This window comes from Halichoerus grypus, chromosome 3, assembly GCF_964656455.1.
Source record: "Halichoerus grypus chromosome 3, mHalGry1.hap1.1, whole genome shotgun sequence".
Lineage (NCBI taxonomy): Eukaryota > Metazoa > Chordata > Mammalia > Carnivora > Phocidae > Halichoerus > Halichoerus grypus.
Window position 1 is genome coordinate 68,951,272 of NC_135714.1, and position 27,011 is coordinate 68,978,282.

General features: G+C 37.8%; 1 protein-coding gene across 7 annotated transcripts in view; it reads left to right on the forward strand.

The window, feature by feature from the left end:
• The window catches only part of ARHGAP24 (Rho GTPase activating protein 24), a 750,039-nt gene that overhangs the window by 555,953 nt on the left and 167,075 nt on the right, over nucleotides 1–27,011 (forward strand). The gene's annotated exons all lie outside the window — the stretch shown is intronic.

Here is a 27,011-nt window from a genome sequence, read left to right on the forward strand (position 1 = left end):
TACTGATATATGGTAGACAGAAATTGCGGAAGACCCTGAAGGTATTACACTAATTGAAAAAAAAATCTCAAAAGGTTACCCACAGCATGATTCCATTTTATGTAACACTCTTGGAATGATAAAATTATAGTGATGGAGAACTGAGCTGTGATTGCCATTGAGTTGGGGTTGCGGGGAGGGTATGACAATAAAGGGGTAGCATGAAGGAGTTTCTTTGCAGTCATGGAACAGTCTGTATCTAGGTTACAACTGGTTCCACAAATCAATACCTGTGACAAAATTTCACAGAATTGTATACCCCACTTCCCCCCCAAAAAATGAGTGCATATAAAAACAGGCAAAATACCACTCACTAAGGTCTACAGTTTAGTTTATAATGTTGTACAAATCTTAGTTTTCTGAGTTTGATCATTGTACTATGATTTTCAAAGATGTTCTCTTTAAGGGAAGCTGATTTTGCAACTTCTACGCAAGGGTAAACTTATTTCAGAATAACAATTTAGGGGCGCCTGGGTGGCTCAGTCAGTTACTAGCATCTGACTCTTGATTTCAGCTCAGGTCATGATCTCAGGGTCGTGAGATTGAGCCCCGAATCAGTCTCTGCACTTAGTGGGGAGTCTGCTTGAGATTCTCTCTCTCTCCCTCTCCCCCTCCCCTCCTCCACATTCTCTCTCTCAAGTAAATAAATAAATCTTAAAAAAAAAATAGTTAAAAATAGTAATAAATTGAGGCTGGATTTCTGTTACTGAATCAGGAAATTGAAAGTAAGTTCCCTTTTAATTTCTGATTTCTTCATGGTGAAGAAAATTAATAATTAATAATTAGTTTAGATATTTAAGAAATAAAAAGCAAACTGGTACTTAAACTATTTATTCTAAAAACCAAAGATATTTTAATAATATCAGGCAAAACCAAAACACAAGAAAACAACAAAAACAACTTCAAAAACTACATACACATAAGGGAAAAGGAAACTTGGAAGGAACCGTGTGTTACTGGGTTAGTACTGTAGTGGTGAAGGATGATTGAGCTCCCACCAGCTCTTTGCTCCTGTATAAGAGTAACAGTGCTCAGGTATGCACAGGAAGTAGGCCCCAAGTGGTAAAATAATAAATAACATCTCAAAACACTGTAGGACAAAGATAGCGATCAGAAGAAAGAGGAGAAAGAGAAGGAGAAGAAAAAAAAAAGCTTAGAAACTGTTTTGAATGATGCAACAACTATCAGAATATAAATTTTATTTATTTCATGAGGCATCATCAAAAGGCTAGAACAATTATTGCTGCATTAGCAACGGAAACAGGCTCTATTGAAACAATGCTTACATCCACATGATCTTCTCAATTCCTTTCAATGTTAGGAATTACAAGAATTTTAATGTTTGCCTTATATATTATGCAAGAAAATGATCACACAGATAGATAATTTCTTAGACATTCACAAGATGACAATTTCTGGTTCACTTAGTATTTCCAGTTGAAATTTTTCAGTAAGAGAAAAAGGCAATTCACATTAAGAAATTATTCAAAGGAAATATCTTTTTTTCTTGTTAAATACATAAATAACACAAACTACTAAGGAACATTCAGCTTGAAGATGAACACACAAGCACGGATAAACTGTGGGGGGTTAGGTCTCAGTCACTGATGACCAGTCATTTTAAACTGTCTACAGTTTTATAGGGTTTCAGTTTTTCTTTTCTTCCTTTTTTTTGTTCAGGGACAGCAATTTTAAAACCCATAAAAATGACTAGTTGAGTGATAAATTTGCTAAACCCATATTCTACTCTCGAGTCTTATATTCCTTATTCCTTATATTCCTGTTATAATGCCATCCTGATTAGTAAGAGTCCTTTGGTGACTATATTTTGAATTTGGTGTAATTTTACAGTAAGTAAAAGCCTGACAAAATTTATCAAGTCTAGCTATAATTCATTAAATATTATCTAAGATTTTCCATATAACTAAAATATGATATAAGCCTTCTCTTCCACTAGGCAGATGAGTTGTTCTGCTATGGGGATTTTGTTTCCAAGTAAAAATTGAAATATATTTATAGTGTCTTCCTTGGAACATGTGAAAGGATTGCTGTGTCTTATGAGATCTTCTAAATAGAATAAGAGTAACCAAAGAGTATCCTTGGGACTTTTATATTTCTCTGTACTATAAAATTTTTGAAAACTATATAACTGTTCCCTGTAGACCAAACCATGTGCTTGCATACATAGCAGCTAGAAGGGAGTCATCTAGGGCCCCTGCATGGCTCAGTCAGTTAAGCATCTTCCTTCAGCTCAGGCCATGATTCCAAGGTCGAGCCCCACATCGGGCTCCCTGCTCAGCTGGGGAATCTGCTCCTCCCCCTCTCTCTGCCCCTCCCCCTGCTCATGCTCTCTCTCTCAAATAAATAAATAAAATCTAAAAAAAAAAAAAGAAGAAATGAGTCATCTATCTCAAAGAGGCATTATTTACCTTAGCAATACATTAGCCAGATTCTATGAACCCATTATGAGTGTATCCATATATCATTGATATATTCACTTTATCCAAGCTCAAGAGAATGATGGAGAAGACCAGAACTCCAACACCACTTTTACATGAGCTGGATTACCCTCATCAGTGAAATCATTATCTTTTCTCTATGAAATTAAGAAAAGCCAAATGACATTTGGAAGGTGACTTGGTGATCCTGGAATTTGAAGGATGGGCATTTAACATAACAAGTGTGTCATAATTAGACTAAGCCAACTTCACAATGAGGGTGAACTTGGTGGTAGATTGAAATAAATGAAATCCATTAACTAGGCCCCCTTCATGGACAATATTTGGATGATAATCAATAGCACTGGCTTCTTGGTTTCCAAGGGTTTCCACTAGTTGCTACATATACCTAACTGAATTACTTAACCTCTCAGAACTACATAATGCCTTTTCTTAAAGGTTGTTGCAATTTAACATTTATCTGTACTGCCTATGTAAATGGGTCTCAAAGAAGATAGTTCCCTCTACATCCACTGCCTGTATCAGTTTTAAAGCTAGAAAGAGCTTCGAGTTAAGGAATTACTTTTCAGGTACTCCTCTCCAACAACAGAAAAGAGTTCAACTTAAGAGTTCAACAGGCACATGTCCAGAGAAATAGTCAAACTTAATGATTATTGACATGTATAAATGGTGAATAAAGAATAACAATATTTTAGTATTAAGTGGAAGGAGTCAAGATAAATAGATTTAAAGTAGTTAATGTACAGTTTGAAAAATACTTTTTTTAAAGATTTATTTATTTATTTGAGGGACACCTGAGTGGCTCAGTCGGTTGGAGAGATGGCTCTTGATCTTGAGTCCTGGGATAGAACCCCGCGTTGGGCTCTGCGCTTAGCAGGGAGTCTGCCTGAGGATTATCTTTCTCTTTCTCCCTCTGCCCCCCCCCAAATAAATAAATAAATCTTTAAAAAGAAGAATGTAAGATTTATTTATGAGAGAGAGAGAGAACATGCATGCACATGTGCATGAGCAGGGGGCAGGGGAGTTGGAGAGGAAGGGCAGAGGGAGAGGGAGAGAAGGTCTTAAGCAGACTCTGCGCTGAGCCCCAGCCAGGTCGGGGCTCGATCTCATGATCCTGAGATCATGATCTGAGCTGAAAGCAAGAGTTGGATGCTTAAATGACTGTGTGACCCAGGCCCCCTAAAAATAATTTTTATAGCAAATCAAGGTGTTTTTAACAGTCAGCATATTGAAATGCAAAACATCAGGGAATTCTTTTTTTTTTTTTTAAGATTTTATTTATTTATTTGAGAGAGAGAGAATGAGAGAGAGAGCACAAGAGCGGGGAGAGTCAGAGGGAGAAGTAGACTCCCTGCTAAGCAGGGAGCCCGATGTGGGACTCGATCCCGGGACTCCAGGATCATGACCTGAGCCGAAGGCAGTCGCTTAACCAACTGAGCCACCCAGGTGCCCAACATCAGGGAATTCAAAGTGAGACTGACTTGCTTTGGAATTCCCAACTCTTCAGCAAAGCTCATGGGAGTTATTTAATACTCATTAATTTCTGTTTCCAGATTGACAAAGCAATAATAATTATTTAGAAATACTTGGTGAAGGTAAAAACAAATGATATATGAAGGTGTATACATTGTGTGACACAGAGTGGGAACTGGTAGTTCTTAGCACTGTACTTAGTAAGCATGTTCATGTAAACTTCAGAATACCAGAATGATATAACTGGGTCTGGAGGCTGTGCTTGATTCAGGCTTATATGTGAGTACATGGGTAGTTCTAGTTACCCTTCCACTGGTTGAGCTTTCCATGACTAGAGTTTTCTAAATACCAGAAAGTACTAGAGCTATAGAAAAGTGTGCTTAACTGCTGGTAACATTTTCCTTAACTAAAATAGAGCTTAATTTGTTTGCTGACTATGATGGGCCAGGGCCTCCTCCCCGTTGTTGGGGTGAAGCACAGGAAAGTCAGGAAACGCTTTCACCAGACCACCAAGGAACTAGGATAATGCTGATACTTACACCTTAGAATATTTTTTATATCTTTGGTATGATGACCATTTTGCTATTCTGCTCCTCCTCCTCTTCATCCTTCCCCCCTTCCTCCTCCTCCTCCCCCTCCTCCTCCCCTTCTCCCCTTCCTCTTCCCTCTCCTCCTCCTCTGTCTTCTCCTTCTTCTTCCTCCCCCTCCTCCTTCCCTTCCTCCCCCTCCTCCTTCCCTTCCTCCTCCTCCTCCTCCTCCTCCTCCTTCTTCTTCTTCTTCTTCTCCTTCTCCTTCTCCTTCTTCTTCTTCTCTTTGTGTTTGCATATTTCCCTTATGTTTCATGGGTTTGAAGCCTAATTTGCCTCCAAACCTTTTTAAATGTTGAGACATTCTTGTGTTTCTAAAATTTATAGCCACAATATCCCTTCTGTCATTTACCCAGATTGGTTATTTAAAAGGTAGTTCACACCTCTTTTTTGTGTGATTTACTGTGCACCCTACCACAGGGCAGGGGTTATATAAAATGACTTTGAAAGTTGTGTGCCATGGCTCTTTGCATATTTTTTTAGAGTGAGAGGCTCTTAATGGTTTTGAAACATTCTCATTTATGATAAATATAAACATTCCAGTTCTAATCCCAGCAAGAAACCATTTTTATAAGTAGACAAATTTATTAAATAGGATTTTATGGAATTGGACTATATATATATATACTATTAAATTTGGGAAAATCTTTAAAGTTTTGTAGAGTTTATTATGATGAGCTTTATAATAAAAAAGCTTGATATGGAAGCAAGTGGAGGTCTGGTTTTTTGGCCCCAACAATTTTGGTGAATAATTTAGTGTTTCTTTGCTGCAGCTCTTCCCCATCTTTATGGCAGGTCTTACACAATATTCTTTACTTCTATCAATAGTTGCAATAAATATATACTGAAATATAATATTTTATGCAAAATTTAGGTATAAAATTCTGTGTGAAATAAGAGTTTTATGAATCACTAAAAAACACATTATGATTTAACTGAAAGGAGATTGTTTGTCTTCTCTCTAAGAGAGCTAGATAATGCTACCAAGAGTGCCTAAGTGAATTTAGCTTATTTATTTATTTATTTTTAAAGATTTTATTTATTTATTTGACAGAGAGAGACACAGCGAGAAAGGGAACACAAGCAGGGGGAGTGGGAGAGGGAGAAGCAGGCCTCCCGCTGAGCAGGGAGCTTGATGCGGGGCTCGATTCCAGGACTCCAGGATCATGACCTGAGCTGAAGGCAGACACTTAATGACTGAGCCATCCAGGCGCCCTGAATTTGGCTTATTTAAAACACACATATACACACAGAGGCACACAGACACATTTGGAGTAGGCAGCTCAGAAATACAAATCAAATTACTAGGCTAGAGAATGATGTTTTCACTATTATATGTCATATCACAAATCAATGGATTTCTGAGGAACCTCAATTAATTAATTTTTTTTAAAAAGATGTGACATCTGTGCAGGGCTTTATAGTTTTCAAATTATTTTATTTTATTCTAATGAAAGCCCTCTATTCTAAGCCTTTCTTAGGTTTTTCTCTTGCAGGCAATAGCGACAGACAGTGGTCTGAAATTGCCAGAGGACAGACAGTATTCAGAAGTCCCCCTCTACAAATTGGAGTTCAAATATCCGTAGAGCTTTGGAGGTGGAACAAGCTTTGGTTATTCTTTTGTGTTAATGGCTTCTCACCATTTCTTTTTCCTTTTATCTTTGGCTATACTAGGCTGCCATCTTAGTTGCCGATGTATGCTGATAAAACAAGAATAAAGGTCTGAGATAAAAGTTGATTTGAGTTGCAAGTTTATAGCAAGCATGAATGCAAGCTGATTAGGGAGCCTGCGGTGAAACTAATAGGGAGAGTCTCATAAAAATATATCATCATGATATTTTTGCATCTGAAACTGTCTGTTGGAATGCCTTCATTCCTTGAAAAATGGATGACTTTGACCAAGGGTCTTGCTGTTGTTCTTCCCCTTTCCACCAGAATCCCTTCTTCCCCCTGCCTCACCTTTACAAGCAGGAATAGGAAAGGTGCTATTTAGGTCCTGCAAGAGTTCAGTGTGGGTGAAATGGAATAGTCCTTCAGACCAGTCAGGATGATTATCCAGCCGCTTTGACAAATTTGCCAACATCTGTTCCAGAGTAATTTTTGCTGCACAAATCTGCCATTAACCACCAGTAAGGACTTTAATTAACTGAGCATACCAAGGAGTGAAACTCTGATAAAATGGCACCATCTGGATTAGAAAGATGTAAAATTCTCTCCTCAGCTGTGTTGATAAGGGATTATATTAAAATTTGTCTTGATCACAAATGATTCCCCTGCTGTGTAGGGTTAGTAGCAAAGACTTTATGATTCAAAATACTTCCCTCAGGTGTGCCGCAACATTAAAATGTAAATTTCCTGAGCTTCAGATTTTTCTTTTGGCCTTGTGTTAATGCTCCATTAGCGCTCATTAATTTTGCTTGCTCCACAAAGAGTCATGTTGATCAACTTTGAGCTTCAAGAAGAGGTCAGCCAGAACCTCGCAGAGTCCAAACACTTGAGGGATGTTCTTTATAAACGTGTTTGGACATTTCATATAAAGTCAGAATAATCTCCATAGAAAAATGCACTTGGGTAAATAATCAGGGAATTCTGGATATGATTTCAGGGAGGGCTTCACAGACTCTCTGAAGGCCATATGCACCGATCCCAGATTAAATATCTCTTCCTCAGACACACTCTTACTGTGTCTTATAAAGGCAGCATCGCACCCACTTCATTCCAGCAGCTTACCTCGTGTAACTGCTTTGTTTGTCCAGACTTTAAGATTCCTCAGCAAACATGAATTTTGGATTTCGAAATTAAACTTGTTCCAACTTGGTTTAGTCTAATGGTTCCCAATTGAATATATTTCACTACTGACCAGAAGGAGTGATAGATTAAGTGGGTTGCAAGTCATCAGTCTTGGCTTCCACTGACCTAAGGTGAGGAGTGGAGGGTGGAGCTTGAAGTAAATTCTCAGAGAAGGTGTGTCCAGGGGACTCTATCACAGGCTTCTTAGGAAGGAAACAATGTTTTCTGCCAATGAAGTTCAAGTTCACTGCAGCTTAGTTTGAATAGAAAGGTCATTATTGAAACCATTTCGTATTTGGCAACAGTGTTTGACAATCATGAATTACATGGTCTAAAATTATACGTTCTACTTCTGACTACATTTGACAGTCCTAACATGCCGAAAGCAAATGACAAACTCAATTGTGTAACAATTGTTCTCTGTGGAAGTGACTTTTTTTTTCCTAATTGGGACTAGGTTAGGAATTCAAGAGAAGGTTGCTACATAGTCCCTTAATATCTGATAAGACATACAAAAATGGAAGTTACAAAATAAAGATTTTTCACCAGGTCTCATTTAATTATTATTATTTTCATAAATTTATTTGGATAATCTCTAGTTCTAATTTTTCATTTGTATAATGGAATACTATGTAAGTCCAGATTTAGGCAATTAAGAGGAAGCTAGTGACTGTCTCAAAAATAGGTAACTTTTGGCTTTTTCCCAATCCTAATCATCTTCGCTGGGGCATCTAGATGGCTCCGTCTGTTAAGTGTCTGCCTTCAGCTCAGGTCATGATCCCAGAATCCTGGGATCGAGCCCCGCATTGAGCTCCCTGCTCAGGGGGAGAGCCTGCTTCTCCCTCTCCCTCTGCAGTTTGTACTCTCTCTCTCTCTCTGTCAAGTATATAAATAAAATCTTTTTTAAAAATCATCTTTACATTAATCTGGGTAAAGACTTCCATTTTTCAGATGATAGAGAAAACCGTATATGATGCACTTATTAACCTAAAAGAAAACCTACATAACACTATTTTAGAATGATTATATTTACCTTTTTAACAAAATCAAAGGCACCCAATGTCAGAAAGATATCTCCAACTAATACTAGTGTCTTCAAGTTAGAGAGCCTTTTGTATTCTGTAAAATTGTATTTGTAACAGTGTAATGTTAACCTTCTTAACTGATTCAGTGCCAATCAGTTCCATTGTTTCTCTAATTATCTTAAATCAAACTCTAAAATTCAAGTCACTGGGATATCAAAGAAATAAAAATTCGGTCTTAGCCATTGTTCTTCCTCATATCATCTTTCCCACTCCCAAACCTGGGGCTGTATTAAAATTTCATAAACGGGACTCAGTCTTTAACTCATAGCAGGCTGAAATGATCAAAGCTCCAGGCGCATAGTGCCCTGCTGATGGATGTTTCTGCTGCTTCTGTGCCAGGATCATTCCAGGGTGGGGGGACGGGGGGCGGGCTTTGGGTCTTTGTCCAGCCTTGAAGCCCAGAGGTCTAGGGACTGGCCCAGAGCTGTGTCATGTCCCCATTCTCCTCCAGGTTCTCTCTCGGGGACATTTCAAGCTCCACTATTTCAGTAACTTTCTGACCTTGAGGGCAGCAACTTTGGTCTCTAATCCACTATGCATTTTTCTTTATCTCTGTCTCTCATCTCCATCTCACCCTCCTGCAAATAATTTCCCCCTCCATGGGCTTCATAACCACAGACTTGATCTGTCTTTCTCCTTGGGAGCCAAAGAGTTTTTTCTTACTAGAGAACTAACTCTAAATACGTATTTTTATTTACTTGTTGACAGATTTACATAGTTGTTTCTTCTTGTATTGAAAAGAGACGGGATGTTTCAGCATTTTTGTATTTGTCCCCCTATTCCAAAAATGTGCTGCTTATTTCAGTGTGATACTTCTGAAAAAATTATGTAGCTGGCATCAATAGAAAGCAAGATTCTCAATGTTAAGTAAGTCCTAGGGGTGATCAGTGGGCATTTTCAGACCTTACCATTCTAACTCAGTATCTCCGTAGGCAGTGACTCCCTGCCTCTCTGATCAGCACTGTTTTCTTAGTTAGCTTCCTTTCAACAGCTTTAACCATTCTGCCACATTACCCTTTTTTGGTTCACTGTGAATCCTTCAGTCACTGACATCTTATTTTCTCAGATGCTCCTTCAGTTGCTCAGGCAGAAATTATTGTTCCAGTTTCTTCCGGTAAAAAAGAATTATGCTGTTGGTTGCCAGAGTTTCTTGGCCTGTCCCAGGGAGAGGTGGACTGAAGGCTAGATTTCTAGATATTCTAAGGTATTGCCTCCATCCCAACTCTCCTCTTCCCCTGTTTATAATATTTAACCCTAAATGTTGTCAGAGAGAAGGAAGATCAAGATAAATTATCCTGACGTGGGAACTATGAATCTAGAATGAAAGGAAGTTGGCCCTGGTGACACAGCTCTTTCTCGGGCTTGTTCTGAGATTCTGAATGATATTTCTCATTCTTGTTCTGCAATCTAAATGTCCATCTGGTAGTAATTATCTGCTTTAATTATGAAAGAAAAAGATTAAAGGAATAGCAGTTAGGTAGAGCAAAAAAAAAAAGAAAAGGCTTTCTTTGATGAGAGAAGTTATGTGATTTGAAAGATTAATATGTAGACAGAACACAAGCTTTCTGTTACACATGAACTGTTGACTATGTCTTCCTGGAAGTCACAAAAAGGGCTATTGCAGAATCATTGCAGAATCATTCATACAATCCCTCTTATTTTCATCAGATTTAAGGTGAGTTGCTATCATAAGCCTTGGGTAGAAAATCATTCAAGAAATTCTGTTAAGTTTTGGGAACATGCCAGCTAGGGTTGACAGGTCTAGGACAGAAGGACCTTCTAGTAATACAGTGACAAACAGGATCAAAGACTTTTGAGTCTGTTTCTGTGTCTGGTGTAAGAAAGTGGTCCAGTTTCATTCTTTTGTATGTTGCTGTCCAGTTTTTCCAGCATCATTTGTTGGAGAGACTTTTTCCCATCGGATATTCTTTCCTACTTTGTCAAAGATTAATTGACCATATAATTGTGGGTTCATTACTGGGTCTTCTATTCTGTTCCATTGATCCCTGTGTGTAATTTTGTGCCAGTACCATACTGTTCTGACCACTATAGCTTTGTAATATAACTTAAGTCTGGAATAGTGATGCCTCCAGCTTTGATTTTCTTTTTCAAGGCTGGTTGGGCTATTCGGAGTCTTTTGTGGTTCTATCCAGATTTTAGGATTGTTTGTTCTAGTTCTGTGAAAAATGCTGGGTGTTGAGTTGTATAAGTTCTTTACGTATTTTGGATACTAACCCTCTATCAGATATGTCATTTGCAAATATCTTCTCCCACTCCATACATTGCCTTTTAGTTTTGTTGATTGTTTCCTTCACTGTGCAGAAGTTTTTATTTTGATGTAGTCCCAACAGTTTATTTTTTGCTTTTATTTCTCTTGCTTCAGGAGACACATCTAGAAAACAGTTGCTACAGCTGCTGTCAGAGACGTTACTGCCTGTGCTCTCTTCTAGGAGTTTTATGGTTTCAGGTCTGACATTTAGGTCTTTCATCCATTTTGAATTTAATTTTGTGTATGGTGTAAGAAAATGGTCCAGTTTCATTCTTCTGCATGTGGCTGTCCAATTTTCCCAACACCATTTGTTGAAGAGACTGTCTTTTTCCCATTGGACATTCTTTCCTGCTTTGTCGAAGATTAATTGACCACACAGTTGTGGGTTTATTTCTGGATTTTCTATTCTGTTCCATTGATCTGTGTGTCTGTTTTTGTGCCAGGACCATACTGTCTTGATGATGACAGCTTTGTAATATAAATTGAAGTCCAGAATTGTGATGCCTCCAGCTTTGTTTTTCTTTTTCAAGATTGCTTTGGCTATTTGAGATCTTTTGTGGTTCCATACAAATTTTAGGACTGTTTCTTCTAGCTCTATGAAAAATGCTGTTCATATTTTGATAGGGATTGTATTTAATGTGTAGCTTGCTTTGGGTTATATAGACATTTTAACAATATGTGTTCTTCCAATCCATAAGTATGGGATGTCTTTCCATTTCTTTGTGTCATCTTGAATTTCTTTTATCAGTGTTATAATTTTCAGAGTACAGGTCTTTCACTTCTTTGGTTAGGTTTATTACTGGGTATCTTATTGGTTTTGGTGCAATTATAAATGGGATTATTTTCTTAATATCTTTTTGTGTTGTTTCATTATTGGTGTATAGAAATGCAATGGATTTCTGTACGTTGATTTTGTATCCTGCGACCTTAATGAATTCATTTATCAGTTATAGCAGTTTTTTCATGGAGTCTTTCGGGTTTTCTATATATAGTATCATGTCACCTGCAAATAGTCAAAGTTTTACTTCGTCCTTGCTGATTTGGATGCATTTTATTTCTTATTGTTGTCTGATTGCTGTGGCTAGGACTTCCAGTACTGTGTTGAATAAAAGTGGTGAGAGTGGACATCCTGGTCTTATTCCTGACCTTAGGGGGAAAGCTCTCAGGTTTTCCCCATTTAGGATGATATTTGCTATGGGTTTTTCATAGATGGCTTTTATGATGTTGAAGTATGTTTTCTCTAAAACTTCTTTGTTGAGGGTTTTTATCATGAGTGGATGTTGTACTTTGTCATGTGTTTTTTCTGCGTCTATTGAAATGACCTTATAGTTCTTATCCTTTCTCTTATTGAACTACCCTTGCGTCCCAGGTATAAATCCCACTTGATCATGGTGAATGATTTTTTTTTAATGTATTGTTAGATTCTACTTGCTAGTGTTTTGTTGAGGATTTTTGATCTATGTTCATCGGAGATAATGTCTTGTAGGTTTCTCTTTTTTGTGGTGTCTTTATCTTGTTTTGGTATCAGGGTAATGTTGGCCTCATAGAATGAATTTGTAAGTTTTCCTTCCTCTTCTATTTTTTGGAATAGTTTGAGAAGAATAGGAATTAACTCTTCTTTAAATGTTTGGTAGAATTAACCTCTGAAGCTGGCTGGTCCTGAACTTTTGTTTGTTGGGAGTTTTTTGGTTACTGATTTAATTTCCTTGCTGATAAATGATCTGTTCAAATTTTCTATTTCTTCCAGCTTCAGTTTTGGTAGGTTATGTGTTACTAGGAATTTATCCATTTCTTCTAGGTTGTCCAATTTGTTGCCATGTAATTTTTCATATTTTCTTACAATTGTTTGTATTTTTATGGTATTGGTTATCATTTCTCCTCTTTCATTTGTGATTTTGCTTATTTGAGTCCTCTCACTCTCTCTCTCTTTGGATAAATCTGGCTAGAGATTTATCAATTCTGTTTACCTTTTCAAAGAACCAGCTCCTGGTTTCATTGACCTGTGTTTTTAGTTTCTCTATCATTTATTTCTGCTCTCATCTTTACTATTTCCTTCCTTCTGGTTTTATGTTTTATTTATTCTTTTTCTAGCTCCTTTAGGTGTAAGGGTAGGTTTTTTATTTGAGATGTTTCTTGCTTCTTAAGGTAAGCCTGTATTGCTACATACTTCCCTCTTAGAACTGCTATTGCTGGGGTGCCTGGGTGGCTCAGTCAGTTAAGCATCTGCCTCTGGCTCAGGTTATGATCCCAGGGTCCTGGGATCTAGCCCTGCATCAGGCTCCTTGCTCAGCGGGGAGTCTGCTTTTCCCTCTCCCTCTCCCCCCCGCCCCTGCTTGTGTGCCTGCTCTCTCTGTCTCTCTGTCAAATAAATGAATAAAATCTTAAAAAAAAAAAAAAAAAACTGCTTTTGTTGCATCCCAAAGATTTTGGACCATTGTGTTTTCATTTTCATTTGTTTCCATATACTTTTTTTTAAAATGGGCTTATTTATTTTTAAATATTTTATTTATTTACTTGACAGACATAGCGAGAGAAGGAACACAAGCAGGGGGAGTGGGAGAAGGAGAAGCAGGCTTCCCGCGGAGCAGGGAGCCCGATGCCTGGCTCAATCCTAGGATCCTGGGATCATGACCTGAGCCAAAGGCAGACGCTCAACGACTGAGCCACCCAGGCGCCCCTCCATATACTTTTTAATTTCTTCTTTGATATCTTGGTTGACCCATTCATTGTTTAGTAGCATGTTATTTAACCTCCATGTATTTGTGGTCTTTCCACATTTGTTCTTGTCATTGACTTCTAGTTTCATAGTGTTGTGGTCCAAAAAGATGCATCGTATGACTTCGATCTTTTTCAATTTGTTGAAGCTTGTTTTGTGGCCTAATATGTGATCTATCATGGAGAATATTGCATGTGCACTTGAAAAGAATTCTGTTTTAGGATGGAATGTTCTGAGTATATCTGTTAAATCCATCTGTTCCAGTGTGTCATTCAAAGCCATTTTTTCCTTATTGATGTTCTGTTTAGATGATCTGTCCATTGATATAAGTGAGGTGTTAAAGACCCCTACTATTATTGTAGTATTATCTATTAGTTTCTTTATGTTTGTTATTAACTGTCTTATGTATTTGAGTGCTCCCATGTTGGGTGCATAAATATTTACAATTGTTATATCTTCTTGTTGGATTGTCCCCTTTATTATTAAATAGTGTCCTTCTTTGTCTCGTTAGTCTTTGTTTTAAAGTCTATTTGTGTTCAGTATGAGTATTGCTACCCCAGCTTTCTTTGACATCCATTTGCATGATAAATGGTTCTCCATCTCCTCACATTCAATCTGCAGGTGTCTTTAGGTCTGAAATGAGTCTCTCATAGGCAACATATAGATGGACCTTGTTTTTTACAAACTCTGTTATTCTGTATCTTTTGATTGGAGCATTTAGATCATTTACATTCAAAGAAGTTATTGATAGATATGTATTTATTGCCATTTTGTTACTTGTTTTGTGTTTGTTTTTGTAGTTTTTCCCACTCAGCACTTTGAATATATCATGCCATTCCTTTCTGACTTGGAAAACTTCTGCTAAAAAACCCACTGATAACTTTATGGAGTTTCCTTTGTATAGAACTGTCTTTTTTTGTCTTGATGCTTTTAATATTTTTTCTTTGTCACTGTATTTTGCCATTTTAATTACAATATATCTTGGTGTGGATCTGCTTTTGTTGATTTTATTGGGGGTTCTCTGTGCCTCCTAGATCTGAATATCTGTTTCCTTCCCCCGATTAGGGAAGTTTTCAGCTTTTATTTCTCCAAATAAATTCTCTGGCTTTTTTTCTCTCTTCTTCTTCTGGGACTCCTATAATACAAATGTTACTACGTTTGATGGAGTCACTGAGTTCTCAAAGTCTATTCTCATTTTGTGTCATTCTTGTTTCTCTCTTTCGTTCAGCTTGATTACTTCCTATTACTCTGTCTTCTAGGTCATTAATTCATTCCTTTGCTTCCTCCAGCCTGCTGGTCATTCCATCAAGTATGTTTCTCATTTTGTTTGTTGAGCCCTTTATCTCTGCTATGTTATTCCTTATCTCTGTGTTAATGGTCTTACTGATGTCCACCACTCTGTCCTCAAGTCCAGTGAGTATCCTTATGATCATTGCTTTCAATTCTCCATCAGGCATGTTACTTCTATCTGTTTCACTTAGATCTCTAGCCGTGGCCTTGTCCTTTTCCTTCATTTGGGATAAAATCCCCTGTCTTCTCATTTTGTCTAAGTCTCTGTGCCTCTTTCTCTGTATTAGGAAAGTCAGCTACATCTCCTGTTCTTGAGGGTAATGGCTTTATGAAGAAGAGGTCCTGTACTGCCCTGCAGTATAGTGTCCCCTGTTCCCCAGGTCCTGCCCCTTCAGGGAATGTCTCCTATGTGTGTTGTGTGTGCTCTGCTGTTGAGTCCTGGCCTCTTTTTTCTTCAGTCCAGTCATCTGCAGAGGCTGTCTTTACCTGTTGTGGGCAGTATTTGGTCCCTGGCCTGAATGTGATGCATTTTAACTAGGTGTGCTCTCGTCTGCTTGTAAAATGAGACCTGTCGCCGCTGCCACCAGAACCAAGACCTAGCAATATTCCCCCATCAGGAGATACCATGTTGGCAGGGATCAGGGCCAGTCTTCTGGGGGAGGGGAGCCTGCTGCACTTGGACTAAGGCAAGCATGACTGGGAAGAGCAGTTCCACTGGAGCATGAGGGGTGGGGCCGGGTCTTGGTATAGTCACCTTAGGTAGCAAGTGTTGGCTCTGTCCTGGTTTCTGCAAGTGGCCCTGTGTCTTATGCTGAGGGACTTGGGGGGGGGGGCAGAAATGGAGCCTGCTAGTTCCTTTTTTTCTGGAGGGTTCTCTCCATGAGCATTGCATCTCTAGGACACACTCTGAGATGAGCATCTAACCTCCCCACTGTGTGCCCCAGGCACTCTTCAAATGGCTGTTTCCATGCTGTATGTCCACAAGTTGTTTGCCTGCCTTCTCATCAAGAACAGCTCCAATGCCTATGGGCTCTATCCCAGCCAAGCCAAATGACCTTTAAAACTCCAGGCTTTAAGCCCCACTGATTACAAGAACTCACAATATTCACACCCTCTTGCTTTCCAAGCCAATTGCCATGAGGATTCCTTTTCCCCATGTGCTCCCCTGTATGCTAGTCTGTCTCTCACCCTTTTCGGTGACTGTGGCTCCCTTCCCACTGTAGTGGCATGATCCATTTCTCTCTCAAGCCTTATCTCCACACTTCCTACCTTCTTCATTGTGGCCTCTTCTCTACCTTTAGTTGTGGAGTTTGTTCTACCAGTCTTCAGGGCGATTTCTGGGGTATTTAGGATGATTTGATAGTTATCTAGTTGTACTCGTGGGATGAGGGCCTAGGGTCCTCCTACTCTGCCACTATTTTCCTTCCTCCTCCCCATTGTCAACATTATTAACATTTTTTGTATTTCTGTATTAGTATTCAAAGGAGTTTAAATTCAAAAACAAAGTGAGCCCTTCCATTTAAACAGAGGTGAAAATGAAGATATTTTATAAAATTAAGAAAAGAAATAATCATATCTAGCTCGTTATATTGAGATTCATTTATCAAAGTGTTAATGACATAGCCAGTAAATGCATTATTCATGTGAGTCATTAAATAAGTATTTCAGGTAAGACAGAGAATTGCCTTATTTCATTCAAGGCTTCATCACTTATAAAATGTGACAAAGCAACTGAATATTTATACATGTAGAAGTTTATTTACCATTCTTTGCTAAAGAACCCCTCCCCTTTTTTCAAGTATAGAATTTACTGCAGGACCTCCAGTGATCAGTTCTAACATCTATTATTATTGCATAAAGTTTCTGGCTCACAGAACATTCTGGAGAGGCAGTCTCAGAAGAAAAGGAAGCTTTTAGTAGAATGAAAAAGATGGGACTTTTCAAACCAGAAGAGTGATGAGTGGTACAAGTGGGTTAGTTCTGGGTTGGGGGGAGAGGGGGCAGATAGCAAAGATAGACTGCAAAGAGCAGGGAACACGTGTGTCTAGCTATGAGATTTCTCTTTCTCTCATTTTCCTGCATTCAACCCCTGGCATTGAAATAGCAACTCTGGTCCCCCAAAGATATTTTGAAGGTATATGGTCTTTGGAGTTAAATCCTGATTCATCACCAGCTAGGTGTATAATTTTGGGCAAGCCACTTAAATTTTTAAGACTCAATTTTCCTCACCTGTAACATGAGGATTATAAAGTGAAATAAAATGAGTCTATCTCTCAGGACTATTGGGAGGACAATAAAAATATATGTAACATCCTTGGGATATAACCAATGCTCAATTAATTATAGGCATTATTACTGAAGTTTTCTTTTTAAAAATTTCAGCTTTGCCTTTCATATCAATGAATTACCCACTTTGTTAGACAATATCTTCTTTATCTTTAATTTTCAGCACAAAATAGCTCTGTGCCTTTGAAAAATGCCCTTACCCTTTATATGATTCGATTTTTTCACACAGGAAAACACAGGGGTAATATCTTGGGTAACACTAGAGTTTTGCATGACCATGATGCTAATAGCATGTTATCCACTTTGTTCTTGATCATAATTAAAGCAAGGTACAAGCATATGCATCACTATGCTTCATAATGTAGCACACAGCATAGTCCTTAGCAGCATGGACTCTGGGGCCAGATGACCTGCATCTGTTTATAGCTCCTCACCTACTAAGGCTGAGTGATTTGGGCAAGTCACTTTGCTCTCATATGCCTCAGTTTCTTCATTTTCTGGACTAACTTTGCACAATTTAATTTTCCAATGATAGGATAGAGAAAATCATTTTTTCTCCAACTTCTATTGCCTCATATTCTTGTGGTGCTCTACTTTCCTAATGTCATAAATAGTCCTATTGAGAATATTAAATTGTTTGACCACAAGCTGGCTAAACACCAACACTTCATTCTCTCACCCCAATCAAACAAAAAATGTTTCTAGAGTGTCATTTTTCTTTTAGCTATAGAGCTATAAAATTATTATAACAAACGTTCCCTGGAAATTTGAGGTGTTGTCACAAGAAATTAAATGTTATTAAGATTATTAATACAGAGAAGAGTGTATGAAGATCCCTTAATCAATACCTCCTCAGTATTTCCATATTCATGAAAGGTTTGGAGCACCTCTCTTCCCACATTAACACTCTGCTATAGGGAACAGGAAAAAATATTGTTTAATGAATATCGTTAGCTTAATAATAAGATAGGAATTTAAACTACATGGCCACTGGCATCTTTTCTAATGCTGAGATCCTATGATTTTTATGTCTTTCTTGAGAAGTTTATTGGCTATTAAAAATGGCAGCATCTGCAGTGATCTCTAGAGATACAACTAGTGTGGCTCAAAAGACTTTGTCCCGAGATGCTGCGTTGCAAATGCTATAAAATACTTTTTAATAAGATCTTTAAAATTATGCAAATTTTAAAGCTTCTCTTCCCGTTAGCAGATATTTTTCCATTATTCCTCATCCCAGGGGTGAGTTTACCCCAGAATTTGAGATCTTGAAGCTGGTGAATATAGATGGAGGCAGTCTTATACAGAGAGACTTAGTATGCAAGGAGGGTACCCTATTACCTACCATCTTCACTGCCTCTTATATTCATGCAACTTGATCTTCATGACAAATTTCTAGGTTGGTTCTACTCTGAAATTTCATTTTTCTAACATTCAAGATCACAGCAGGGTGTGATTGGTTTTATCATCGAAAGAACTTCAAGTAGGTGTCAACAGATCCCTTTAAATGCACCCCCTTGCTTCTAATATTATTGAAACCATAACATTCAGAACTTTCTTGAGAAATTAAAAACTTTTTTTTAAAATATTTTATTTATTTATTTGACAGAGAGAGAGAGACAGTGAGAGAGGGAACACAGCAGGGGGAGTGGGAGAGGGAGAAGCAGGCCTCCTGCTGAGCAGGGAGCCCGATGCAGGGCTCGATCCCAGGACCCTGGGATCATGACCTGAGCTGAAGGCAGACGCTTAACGACTGAGCCACCCAGGTGCCCCTAAAAACTCTTATAATACATCTTTTCATTAGGGGCAATCGGGCTCCACTTTTAGCTTCCATCCCTATGCTGGGTCCTCTTCATCCTCAGTTAAATCTTCTGTTTTCTTCTCTACAGCCAGTTAACAACATTTATTGATCTCCCGTTGTGGGTAGAGATGTTTATTACCTCCACTATTGCCTGTGCCCATTTGTTCATTCCTAGTCTTGCCCTCTCTCTCAACATGTCACAAATAGTCCTCTCACGACAGATTGTTTGTCATTATATAGATTCTTTTTTGTTGTTGTTTTAATGGGAAATGTCATGATACTTGTGAAGGAACGTAGTTATCAGAAGAAATATTTTGAGAACCACTCTTTAGCTGGTTTGAAAAGTTGTGCACCTGCAGAAGCTGTATGGAAATGCTTATGAATTCAGTGTTTCAGCATCATTCCTTTATATTTGGCTTTATGAATAAATATTGGAATGACCTGATGGTAATATACCTTTATATTGTTATTATTTATACTTGCGTAGCAGCAAAAACTACAGAGTTCATTTTAAAATCAATGAAAATCAATATAACACCAAATCTGCGAAATTTAGAGCAGCTTAACATATAATGACAGTTCCTTAGATTCTCGGTTTACAGGTCATCTCAACATCCACTGTCTGATTAGGATGTCATTTGACAGGTAAGGAAATTGAGACCTAGGGAGGGAAAGTGATTTGCCCAGGGTTGCTCTGTTGGTAAGTGGCAGAATTCACCACGAAAATTTAAAAAGGAAAATATATAGCTATGATTTAATTGTTAAAAAGTAAAATGCTCAATTTATGTGAATTTGGTCTTGTCTCTTTTCCATTTCCTCAAGTGTTATTTCAGCAAACAAATAAACAAACAAGTAAAGCAGTAACAGATGAATGAATTTTAGGCTGAGTTCAAATATTCTTCACTGGCCTTAAGACTTCTGTCCACAATGAGGACCCAAGTTGGCCATTTAATTAGCTGGCTGATATCAGTTTATTTTCCTATAATCCTGAGTTCTCCACCAACTGGCTCCTAGGTCATAAAAATATATGGAACACAAACATAAGTGCAAGTAAGGCCCAGGTAATATCAACAATGCAATCTCACCCCCAGGTGCCCTGCTCACCTCAACGAAATTTGTATTGACATTACAGAAGAGATCTAAAATATGTGCTAAGTCAAGATCATTTCTTAGAAGACAATAGATTTTCTTGGTCACATATATACTTTAGTGCTTTTTGAAGTAAGCAGTTACCTCCAAATTATAATTATGTTGTCATGAATGTATATATCATGTTACTTATATTTGCACCAAATCGATTCTCTATATTTGAGATTACTTACATACCTGTCATTTCCTCTATCTCCTTTTTTAATATTTTAAAAATGAGTGAGACCAACTACTCTCTATTTTCCTTGTATTATAATACTGGAATATCTAGAATTTTTTATGTGTGCCCACAAATATTTTTAATGCAAATCGTTGAGGGTAATGGTAATAAAAGTTCCGGAGACTGAATTTTTCCATGTGCAGAGATTATAAGCATGGTGAATTAGCTTTATCAAGAAATACATTTATAAAAATGATTCCCAAACTTACTTACTTTCTTTCTTCTTTCTTTCTTTCTTTCTTTCTTTCTTTCTTTCTTTCTTTCTTTCTTTCTTTTTCTTTCTTTCTTTCTCTCTCTTTCTTTCTTTCTTTTCTTTCTTTCCTCTTCCTTCCTTCCTTCCTTCCCCTCTTCTTTCTTTCTTTCCACTACATTGTAGTAATGGCCCTTGTAAAACATTAGGAAATGGAAGAAAGGGGCACCTGGGTGGCTCAGTCGTTAAGTGTGTGCCTTTGGCTTAGGTCATGATCCCAGGGTCCTGGGATCAAGCCCCGCATGGGGCTCTCTGCTCAGTGGGAAGCCTGCTTCTCCCTCTCCCACTCCCCCTGCTTGTGTTCCCTCTCTCGCTGTGTCTCTCTCTGTCAAATAAATAAATAAAACCTTTAAAAAAAAAAAAAGAAGAAAGTGGAAGAAGATCAGGAAGAAAATAAACTTACTCTAATCTCAGTATCTAGAGATAAAAACCATTAACATTGTAATACAATTTTTCAGATTTTTCTATATTATTAAATATATATTACAAAATTCAGATAGCATTGCACACACTATTTTCTAATATACTTTACTCAACAAGTGTACCATAAAGCATCTAAAAATTTCTACCTAAATAGTGTTCTAAATTTCAGTCATTATTCTACCACGGCATATATTGAGAAAGAAGAACAAAGCTGGAGGTATCATAATTCCTGATTTCAAGATATACTACAAAGCTATAGTGATCAAAACAGTATGGTACTGGCACAAAAATAGACATATAGATCAATAGAATAGGATAGGAAGTCCAGAAATAAACCCATGCTTATATGGTCAATTAATCTACAACAAAGGAGGTAAGAATATACAATGGGGAAAAGACAGTCTTTTCAATAAATGGTTTTGGGAAACCTGGACATCCTATATGCAAAATAATAAAACTGAACCACTTTCTTACACCATACACAAAATTAAACTGAAAATGGATTAAAGACCTAAATATAAGACTGAAAACCATAAAACTTCAAAAAGAAAACATGAACAATAAACTCTTGGACATTAGTCTTAGCAATAGTTTTGGGGGGATCTGTCTCCTCAGGCAAGAGAAACAAAATTAAAAATAAACAATTGAGACTATATCAAAATAAAAAGCTTCTGCACAGTGAAGGAAACCATCAACAAAAGAAAAAAAAAGCTACTGAATAGAAGAAGATATTTGCAAATGTTATATCTGATAAGGGGCTAATACCTAAAATATATAAAGAACTCATATAACTCAATACCAAAAACCCCAAACAATCTGATTTAAAAATGGGCAGAGGACCTGAACAGACAGTTTTTCCAAAGAAGACATACAGATGGCCAACAAACACATGAAAAGATGCTCAATATCACTCAATCAGGGAAATTCAAATCAAAACCACAATGGGACATCACCTCACACCTGTCAGAATAGCTAGAAAGAAGACAAAAAATAGCAAGTGTTAGCAAGTATGTAGAGAAAAGGGAACTCTTGTGCACTCTTGGTGGGAATGCAAAATGGTGTAGCCACTAAGGAAAAGTGTATGGATGTTCCTTAAAAATTAAAAGTAGAAGTACTGTATGATCCAGCAATTTTACTTCTTGGTATTTATCTGAAGAAAATGAGAATATATATTCAAAAAGACATGTGTACCCCTATGTTCATTGCAGCATTATTTACAATAGCCAAGATATGGTAAGCAACCTAAGTATCTACCAATAGATGAGGGAATGGATAAAGATGTTATCTCTCTCTCTCTCTCTCTCTCTCTCTCTCTCACACACACACACACACACACACACACACACACACCTGGAATATTACATAGCCATTTGCAAAAGCATGCTTGGATCTAGAGGGTATAATGCTAAGTAAAATAAGTCAGAGAAAAACAAATACACTATGATTCCACTTATATGTGGAATCTAAAAAACAAAACAGACAAACAAGCAGAAACAGAATCTTGAATACAGAGAACTAACTGGTGGTTGCCAGAGGGGAGGGAGCTGGGAGATTGGACAAAATAGGTGAAGGGGATTGAAAGGTACAAACTTCAATTTATAAAACATAATTAGTCATGGGGACGAAAAGCAGAGCATAGGGAATGTAGTAAATAATAATGTAATAACTAAAAAATAATAGTAACTATAAACTCTCAGGAATTCCTTCCCCTGTGTTCACAAAGGGATAATAGTCAGGGTTTTTCCCCCTTTATGCATACTCTTAAGTATTTCTTTTTCAAAAACCTCTTTAATGTATTTAGGAAAGCTTTCAGTAAAACCAGCGTAGTGATTCTTCTCATCTTAGAGTAGAAAAGGCATTAGTAGGTATATCTTTTTGCAGCCAGGAAAAATTACCATCCAATTAAAAAACAAAATTATGTTTAAAAATATTGTAAATTAAGGGGGCACCTAGGTGGCTCAGTTGGGTAAGTGTCTGACTCTTGATTTTGTCTCAGGTCATGATCTCAGGGTGGTGAGATTGAGCCCCACCTCGGGCTCCATCCTGGGCATGAAGCCTGCTTAAGAGTCTCTCTTCCTGCCTCTCTCTCCCTCTGCCCCTCTCCACTTGCTTGAGTGCGCATGCACGAGAGCGCACGAGCTCTCTCTCTCTCTCAAAAACAAAAATAAAAATAAATTAAGAATATAGTAAATTAAGACTGCTTAGGAAGTGTTCAATTTCATGATTTTAACTATATATGGAGTAACAGACTTCACATATGTATCTTTAAGTATCCACACAAAATGCTTGAAATGCTAAAAGCTTACACCTTTCAGATTACTCTGAATTTTTCTGTAAATGACCTTTAATGTTTTAGCAGTATTTGCTTTCTACGGTTAATAAGTATTATGTGGAGTTGTTTCAAAGGCCTAAGGGAAGAAATCAAATTGAAGGGAGCGGCAAGGAAAAATGTGTTAGAAAAATACTTTTTCTCTTTGGTGGCAAATTAGAAACAACTCCATCCCGCTCCTCCTTGAACCCAGTTGCACCCTAAGTGGGAGCGTTCTGAGGATTTCAGGCCAGACCTTCTTGAGTATGAACTTGAACGCTGCCACTGGACACATCAGGAAGACGTCATTATTAGGGAAGGCAACAAGAACCAAACAGAAAGGGGCTCCTGGGTGGCTCAGTCATTAAGTGTCTGCCTTTGGCTCAGGACCCTGGGATCAAGCCCCGCATCAGGCTCCTGCTCCTCAGGAAGCCTGCTTCTCCCACTCCCCCTGCTTGTGTTCCCTCTCTCGTTGTGTCTCTCTCTGTCAAATAAATAAATAAAATCTTAAAAAAAAAAAAAAAGAACCAAACAGAAAGCCAAAGCATCTTAATTTACTTTCTTCTCCTCTGACTAACGTTGACCCATGCTTCCAAATGCTTTCTTCTTCATGCATTCTTTCTTTTCAATACATGCTTCTGAAACCAGGATCTCAAAGTCCAAGAGAAAAGAAAGTTTCGAGATCAAGAAAGTGAGAAAACGATGTGCTTTTAGTTCCTGCTATGGAATTACACCCAGGCAAACACTAGCTGTGGTGTTCTAAGCACAAAATACCTTAATGGGACAGTATAATAATTTGAAGAAAGTGCCAAAAACTGTGTTCTCATTTGTATTATTCTGACTTGAGAGATAATTGAAACCTTACTGCAGTTATTTCTTTTCTTTTCTCTCTCTTTTTTTTCTCTTCTTTTCTTTCTTTCTTTTTGTTTTTTTTTTTTTAAATAATTCTGACTGCTTGTTTGCTCATCCTTTCTTCATTCGGAAATAAAATGGATTCGGTAAGGAGAGAAAACAGCCTTTTTCACTTTGCCATATGTTATATTTGTCATTGTCAGCTTCCCAGTGGATTCACTCTTCTTATTTTACTTCCTCTTTAGTTAAATATGATGCCCTGAGAACACGTGGGTTGTGGTGAGTGCCAAAATGTGTATTGTAAGCAAAAGTAGCAAGGAAATGAACACCAAATAGCTGAAGGTCCCTGGCCTTCTTTTATGTGGTTTGGTAGTTTAAATGCTGTGTTAGTTTAGTTTTTTCATTCAGAATTTAACTTGAACAATTGAGTTTAAAGTACCTGCATTTATTCTTTTTTTCCCATTATTTATTTTGACTTATTACTAACTTAGTGGCCCTGTTACATTTCTCTCCCTAATAAAAATACCTAACACAAAGTAATTCTATCTGCAAGACTTCCAAATTTTCTTGCTAAGGCTAGACCTGGGAAAAAGGAGAAGGCTAGTTTTATGAAGGCATTTTGGATGGTGCACTTTGCAGTTGGGAATATTAAAAGCAGAGGCAAGGTATAATTAGACACTGCATTTTCAGAAAATATTTTGAAAATATGGAAAAGGGAGATGGAAGGCTGGAATAGAGGGTACGGTATGAATTGGCTTGCACATACATTACTGCCGGGAATGCCACTTAGAAAGGGGAGAGCCAAAAGAGACACCATGTAGGGCTGTGGTTCAGTCTCTCCCTCTAGCTTTCCAATAAAATTGGTAGAAAGAATCTGGCATTTTTATGAACATCCTCAGACCCAGGAGACTGAAAATTAGGATTTTTAGGTACTCTAAACTACAGCTGAAAAAAATGTCTTTCCTGCTACATTTAATGGTAAGAGATTACCTTGCTTTCTTGTGGGGATTCCTCAGGGTCCAGTAATTTAAGCAAATTAAAATGCAGTAATGCATTGAGTGTACATTGAAAAACAGAGAAGTATTCTGCTACCGAGAAAGAGTTGTCAATTTGAAGATAGGCAGGACCAAATTAAAAAAAAAAAATTATTGGTGCATATTAACAAAATTTTTTTCTTGTATCCTGCAACAACTTTATGATTTAAAAACTCCAAATGTGTTTTTCTAAAAATTTCTGCATCCTTTATGAGTTAACTTGTCTAATAAATACCCTCAAGAAGTTTTCTTGGTAACTTGCATCCTTGCCTTCCCTACCCCCACTATTTAAAAACCAAATGTTATTTCCTTTCTCTTTCTGAGAAAGTTATAGGTAAACAAATTTACTCTGAATATGGGATTCCAGCCATGCTGACCTCGATTGTAATTCAAGCTACACCACTCCCCAGTCCTGTGTGCAGGCTGTTTCATCTCCTCTGTGAAATGGGAATAATAATGACTACCTTGTAGGATTACTATGAGGATTAACTGAGATACTATCCATGAACTTCCCAGCCCGTGTATCTGGAGACTGGCGCTCACATTGTTAGCTCCTTTCTGATTCCCCACTAGTCTCCCTTCTTGGTTCCCCCTACCCCACAACTACCTAATCTCTAAATAACGCATACATAATTGTTTTGGAACATCAGCACGAACGCCCAGAAACATCTGTTCCTGAATGAACTCAGCACTGAATCTGGCATTGCACCCCACCTTTCACCTTGTTTAATACCTTTACGCACCACCTCCCCACCAAACACTTGAGTACACCAGGACACCAGGTGAACTGTGAAGCCAGCCGTCACGTGAGCTGAGCATTTTCTCTCAGGGTTTCAGCGGGTCTGGTTCTGCCTCAAAGACCAGATGGAGCTCATGTTGCTCCCAATTAACTGACTCTGGACATGTGGTCACTGCCATCAAGACCCACCACAAGGAGGACAGCAGTTCAGTAAAATCTTGAACTCTATTTATAGACCACTTGAAACAAACACGTTTCTGTGAAGCCCAAGGAATCCTCCTTGAGAACACAGAAAGTAATTCACCAGTCCCAGTACTAACAGGCAATTGAAGGGAGGAAAATGCAGTAAGTCCATGTTTTTCCAGCGCTCTACAATTTACAAAGTATTTACTTCTGCTCGTTCTCCCATTTTACCCTGACACCATTCCAGGAGGTAGACAAGCAAACACTAGTAACAGATCCCCATTTTACAGATTACAAAACTGATGTCTAGGAGGTTCAATGAGTTGCTTGTGTTCATATGGCTCTTGAACGGTGGTGGTTGGAGATGGAGGGGAGAGGAAAGTGGTAAAGAATTATTTTCTGTTAGTGCAATCAACCTAAACTTCAGTAAATATTTCTTTACCTGTTAGAAAAAATACATGGGCAAGATAAATAATGTTTCAAAATGTACTTGCAAGCTTAAAATTGTTCCTTCTCCACTTCTGATAGGAAAACAAAATATGAGAAATAAGCACCCAGAGAGACGCTCCAGGAAAACATTTATAAACATGTTTGTATCTGTCTATAACATATACATATAGAATAATTATATTTTAGGCAAGAAATGCCTTCTTGAAACCTCTCCAAATTAAAATGTGCATATGTCAAGACTAATCTTGAAAAAGATGGTAGGAATTTTTATGAGAAATTTTAATTGATTCTGCCAATCAGCTCTGAATGTGTACATCTTTACCATCTTTTTTACTACGGGGGTGATTGCATAATCCCAGTTGTGCACAAAAAGCAAGACTTCACTCAAATGAATTAGTTTATGGACCAGAAATGATTTGGCTCTATACAGAATTATTTCGTCTTGATTTTGGCAAAACTTTAATTTTCTAAGACTCCTCTTTAAGTCTTGTTACCTGGAAAAAGGATATGCAAAAACTTTTTGGCCTGAGAAGTATGTCCGGGCAATTTAGAATAGCTACACTAAAATCTGTGTGTGTGTGTGTGTGTGTGTGTGTGTGTTTGAAAGAGTG